This window comes from Colobus angolensis, unplaced genomic scaffold (assembly GCF_000951035.1).
Source record: "Colobus angolensis palliatus isolate OR3802 unplaced genomic scaffold, Cang.pa_1.0 Scaffold598, whole genome shotgun sequence".
In the NCBI taxonomy this organism is placed as follows: Eukaryota; Metazoa; Chordata; class Mammalia; order Primates; family Cercopithecidae; genus Colobus; species Colobus angolensis.
Window position 1 is genome coordinate 39,085 of NW_012119576.1, and position 6,135 is coordinate 45,219.

Here is a 6,135-nt window from a genome sequence, read left to right on the forward strand (position 1 = left end):
CCCTGGGCGGCCCTCCTGGCTCTCCCGCCGCTCCTCTCCGCGCCTGACCCTGTTACTCGAACCCCGGGAGTTTCCTCTTCCGAGGGGGAGGCGAGGCCGCGCCAGCTAGCCGGGAGGAAATGCCGGAGTCTGGAGCCGAGCGTGGAGCTGGCGAGCCGGGTCGGCCCCCTCCCGGGCCTCCGCCTTAAAGCGACGCGGGGCGGCGGGAGGAACTTCAGGACGCACTTGGAACTGGCCTCCCGCGGCCCACCCCCATCCTCCCTCCCCGAAGGCAGAACTGGGAAGGCCCTGATTCCGGGGCGGTGGCTTCGTCCACGGAGCCTCTGGAGTTGCGCTCCCTTGAAGTTTTACTGGGATGTTGAAAAGGAGAAGAGGGCGTACAGCCAAACTGTCCAATCCTCCCCACCCCCACTGCACAAGCCGTGGTGGCGTGGCAGGCCCTGGCACAGGAGTGGCCCTTGCCGTCTGCCTCTGTCCTCTGTTCGAACCAGTATTCACCTAGCACCTACCATGTGCCAGGCCAGAGCCACGGTGCTGGGGAAATCGCAGTTGACAAGATGGACAAGGTTTCTGTCCTTCATGAAGTTTACAGCCTTTTAAAAATGGGAATCAAAAAAGGGAAGGGGCCGGGCGCAGTGTCTCACTCCTGTAATCCCAGCACTTTGAGAGGCCGAAGTGGGTGGATCATTTAAGGTCAGGAGTTCAAGACTAGCATGGCCGACATGGTGAGACCACCCCCCTCCCATCTCTACTAAAAATACAAAAATTAGCCAGGCGTAGTGGCGCGTGCCTCTAATCCCAGCTGCTTGGGAGGCTGAGCCAGGAGAATCGCTTGAATCCAGGAGGCGGAGGCTGCAGTGAGCCGAGATCGCACCACTGTACTTCAGCTTGGGTGACAGAGTGAGACTCTGTCTCAAAAACAAAAAAAGTTGGGGGAAGGATTCCACAGCAAGAAAACGCTCTAAAATAAACAAAAGTGCCAGAGGGAGTGCGAAAGTGGTGCTGCCCCGCGGAAGCCAGAGGATGACAGGGATGACATTTGGCCTGAGACTTCAGCGGAACATGCTGGTTCACTCCTGTAATCCCAGCACTTTGGGAAGCCGAGGCAGCGAGAAGATCGCTTGAGTGAGGCCAGGAATTCGAGGCTGCAGTGAGTTATGATCATATCACAGTGCTCCAGCCTGAGTGACAGAGCAAGACTCTTGTCTCTGTACAAATAAATTAAATTAAATTAAATTAAATTAAAATTATTTTCCCAGTGGAGGACAGGGGCACAAACAGGTTCAGCTCAGGCAGGTTCAGCTGCCTGCCCCCCTTTTCCCGCCCTCCCCCACAAGGTTACACAACCTTTGCAGAGCTGGGCAGAAAACCAAGGCACAGAACTCCCAGGAGGGGGCCCAGGGAAGGTCCCTTCCTCATCTGCTGGGAATTTTGGGGGTCCTTTGTCAGGGCGTACATTGGAGCCTCAGTCCTAGCAAGCTTGTTTTGTTTCCTAACAGGGAGCACTTCCTGAAATAATCTGCTCTATTTAAATAATTGTATTTCTTTATTCGCACTCATTACACCTTCTTTGTTCGCACTGACCTTTAAAGAGAGCAAGGGTGAATACATTAAAACATGTTAGAGGGCTAAGCAGGTCTGCCTTCAGATCCCATCTACCACTATTAGCTATGAGATCATCATGTACTAGTCAAGATTCTTCAGGTTGCAAGTGACAGAAACACAGCTCCAACTGGCTTAAGTACACACACACACACACACACACACACACACACACATTATTGTATCATGTTAACTGAGATCCGTGAGAGGATTTCAGGTACAGCTGGATCTAGATGCTTCAATGATGCAGACCTGTTCTCCCTTCACTTCTTAGCTCTGCTTTTTAAGTGGGCTGTACTCTCCGCAGGTCGTCTCCATATGCCATTGGCTGCTCTAGCCTCACATTGTCTTCAGTGCAGAGGAAAAGAGCTTTTCTTGTTTTTGTTTTTTTTGTTTTGTTTTGTTTTGTTTTTTTAAAGACAGAGTCTCGCTGTGTTGCCCAGGCTGGAGTGCAATGTGACAATCTCAGCTCACTGCAACCTCCACCTCTTGGGTTCAAGTGATTCTCGTGCCTCAGCCTCCTGAGTAACTGGGATTACAGGCACACGCCACCATGCCTGGCTAATTTTTGTATTTTTAGTAGAGATGGGGTTTCACCATGTTGTCCAGGCTGGTCTTGAACTCCCAACCTCAGGCAATCTGCCCATCTCAGCCTCCCAAAGTGCTGGGATTACAGGCGTGAGCCACCGCGCCTGGCCAGAGAGGCTTACTTTTCTAAAACTTGTGGTAAATGCTATGACTTGGGATCGTTTCAGGTCGTATTCTGAAGTCACCAAGCAAGGGAATGCACGAATTAGCATTGCCCGGGTAGTGCCCCCACCAACCCCAATCCAAATCTATGTTGAAACCTTAACGGCCAGTGTGACTGTATTTGGAGATAGGGCTTTTCGGCAGTAATTCCAGTTAAATGAGGTCAGAAAGCTAGGGTCCTGATCTGATATGATTGGTGACTTTGTAAGACGGAGAGAGGGGGGGGGCTCTCTCACCACATGGTTGCACCAAAGAAAGACCATCTGCAAGCCTGGAGAAAAGCCCTCACCAGAAGCCGAACCCTACCAGACCTTGATTTTGGACTTTCTAACCTCCAGAACTATGAGAAAATAAATGTCTGTTGTTGGAGTCACCCAATCTATGGTATTTGTAGAGGCAGCCTGAGCTGACTAATACAGTTGGGTACCCAACCCTGGAACCAAGAGGTGGAGTCAGCCCTGTTCAAACTGTGGGAATTGTGGGAAGGGGTGTCTCTCCCCCAAGGAAAGTCATGGTGCTGTGGCTGGAAAAAGATGGATGAGATGTTTTGCCATGCAGAGATGACAGCTGGCCACCTCGTTTGGATAACTCTGTTAACCTATCTTTGCTTCTATCTCCCCATCTATAAAATGGGGTGCTACCAACAGAGTGGTTTATTTTTCCCCTGGCAGATATAGTAGTATGCTATCTCCAACTATACAAATAATGACAACGCTCTAGGTCAGAGTTAGCAAACACTATTTTTTTTTTTTTTAAAGAAACAGGTCTTGATCTGTTGCCTAGCCTGGAGCACAGTAGCACAATCATAGCTCACTGCAACCTTGAGCTTCTCGGCTCAAGGGATCCTCCTGCCTCAGCCTCCCAAGTAGCTGGAATTACAGTCATGCACCACCACACCTAGCTACTTTTTAAATTTTTTTGTAGACATGGGGTCTCACTATGTTGCCCAGGCTGGTCTTGAACTTCTGGCCTCAAGCAGTCCTCCTGCCTTGGCTTCCCAAAGTGCTGAGATCATAGACATGAGCCACCATGCCCAGCCTGGCACACACTTTTTGTAAAGGGCCACAGAGTAAATATTTTAGGCTTGGATATTATAAAATCTCTACAACAACTACTCAGGTCCACTGCTGTAGCCCCAAATAGCTGAGTTTGGAACCGTTGCTTGGCACAGTTCAACTTGCATTAGGTTGGTGCAAAAATAATTGCGGTTCTTGCCATTTTTATTACTAATAGCTGCATCCCTCCACCTCTGTCTTTTATTTTTATTTTTATTTTTATTTTTTTGAGACAGAGTTTCGCTCTTCTTGCCCAGGCTGGAGTGCAATGGTTTAATCTCGGCTAACCGCAACTTCCGCCTCCCGGGTTCAAGCGATTCTCCTGCCTCAGCCTCCCAAGTAGCTGGGATTATAGGCATGATCCACCACGCCCAGCTCATTTTGTATTTTTAGTAGAGACGGGGTTTCTCCAGGTTGGTCAGGCTGGTCTCGAACTCGCGACCTCAGGTGATGCACCCGCCTCGACCTCCCAAAGTGCTGGGATTACAGGAGTAATCCCACTGAACCCGGCTGCCTCTGTCTTTATTTGGCCTTCTTCCCTGTGTGTATTTCTAGGTCTTTGTATCCAAATCTTCCCCTCCTTTCTCACACTATTTATTGAATTTAGGGCCCACCCTAAGCCATCTTAACTTGATGACCTCTACAAAGACCCAAATAAGGTCACCTGCACATGGCCAGGAGTTAGCATTTGAACTTACCTTTTAGGGAGACATAATCAACTCACTACAGCAGCTAGAGATGATCTGTCCATGAGTGGATAGGGCTGTGCCCATCAAATTTATTTATGGATGCTGAAATTTGAATTTTGTAAGATTTTCATGTGTCATTAAATACACTTCTTTTGATTTTTTTCAGCCATTTAAAAATATGAAAACCTGCTGGGCACAGCAGTTCATGCCTATAATCCCAGCACTTTGGGAGGCCAAGGCAGGAGGATTGCTTGAGCCCAGGAGTTCAAGACCAGCCTGGCCAACACAGTGTCTCTACAAAAAATAAAACAAAACAAAAAAACTAGCTGGGAGTGATGGTGTACACCTGTAGTCCCAGCTTCTCAGGAGGCTAAGACAAGAGGATCATTTGAGTCTAGGATGTCGAGGCTGCTGTGAGCTGTGAACTATGATCATACCACTGCATTCCAGCCTGGACGACAGAACGAGACCCTAACTCTAAAAAAAAATCTAAAAACTAATCTCAGCTTAGGGGTCATACAGACACGCTCAATGTACCTTGAGTAATTAGCTTCCAAAGGCTACTGTCACAAAATACCACAAACCAGGTGGTTTAAACAACAGAAATGTATTATCTCAGAGTTCTCAAAAGCAGGAATCTGAAATCAAGGTGTCTGCAGGGCTGTGCTCCCTTTGGAGGCTTCAGAGGAAAATCCCTCATTGCCTCTTGCAGCTTCTGGCGGCTCCAGGCACCCCTTGGCTTGTGGCTGCCTCACTCCCATCTCTGCCTTACTCCCATCTCTGCCTTCATCTTGCATGGCCTTCTCCTCTGGGTCTGAGCCTTCTCCTTTTCTGTTTCTTTTCTTTTCTTTTCTTTTTTTGAGACAGGTTCTCATCCTGTCACCCAGGCTGGGCTGGAGTACAGTGGGTGATCACAGCTCTCCGCATCCTCGATCTCACCTCCTGGGCTCAAAGGATCCTCCTGCCTTAGCCTCCTTGAATAGCTGTGACTACGGTGTGCACCACCACGCACAGGTAATTTTTTATTTTTTGTAGAGATGGGGTCTCACTCACTGTGTTGCCCAGGCCGCTCTCAAACTCCTGGCCTCAAGCAATCCTCCTGTCTTGGCCTCCCAAAGAGCTAGGATTACAAGCATGAGCCACTGTGCCTGGCCTTCTGTTTCTTATGAGGACACCTTTCATTGGATTTAGAATGCACTGGGGTAATCCCATTGATCTCAACTGGAGATCTGTAATTTAAAGATCCTTAAAGATTCTTAAATTGAATTATGTCTACAAAGACCCTTTTATTCAAAGAAGGTCACATTCACAGGTTCTAGGGGTTAGGATGAGAACGTATCTTTGGGAGGACCATAATTCGCCCCCACTACACCGAGTAAATGACGTATTACTGTTGCTATTTTTGCTGCCTATAATCTGTTTCCATAGCTCATTTCCTCTAAAGGACTCAAGGTACAGGCCTCAGAACTTTGCACTTGGAAAATCTACTATATGTGTCAGAGCAAATACAAATTTATTTGTTCATTAATTTACTGCTCATATTTGTGGGTTCTTACCATGTGTTAGGCCAAGGGGAATGTGAAGGAAAACACAGGGCTTTGAGCTGACAGACGAAAACGGTACATACACACAGTGTGTGGGTGGATTAAGAAAATTGTCACTGTTGGCCGGGCACAGTGGCTTATCCCTGTAATGCCAGCACTTTGGGAACCCGAGGCAGCCAGATTGTCTGAGCTCAGGAATCTGTGACCAGCCTGGACAACATGGCGAAACCCTGTCTCTACTAAAAATACAAAAACTTAGCCGGGCATGGTGGCCAGTGCCTGTAATCCCAGCTACTCAGGAGGCTGAGGCACGAGAATTGCTTAAACCTGGGAGGCAGAGGTTGCAGTGAGCCGAAATCATGCCACTGCACTCCAACCTGGGCAACAGAGTGTGACACATACCTGTAGTCCCAGCTACCCACGAGGCTAAGGTGGGAGGTTCACCTGAGCCCAGGAGGTTGAGGCTGCAGTGAGCCATGATTGCGTCACTGCATT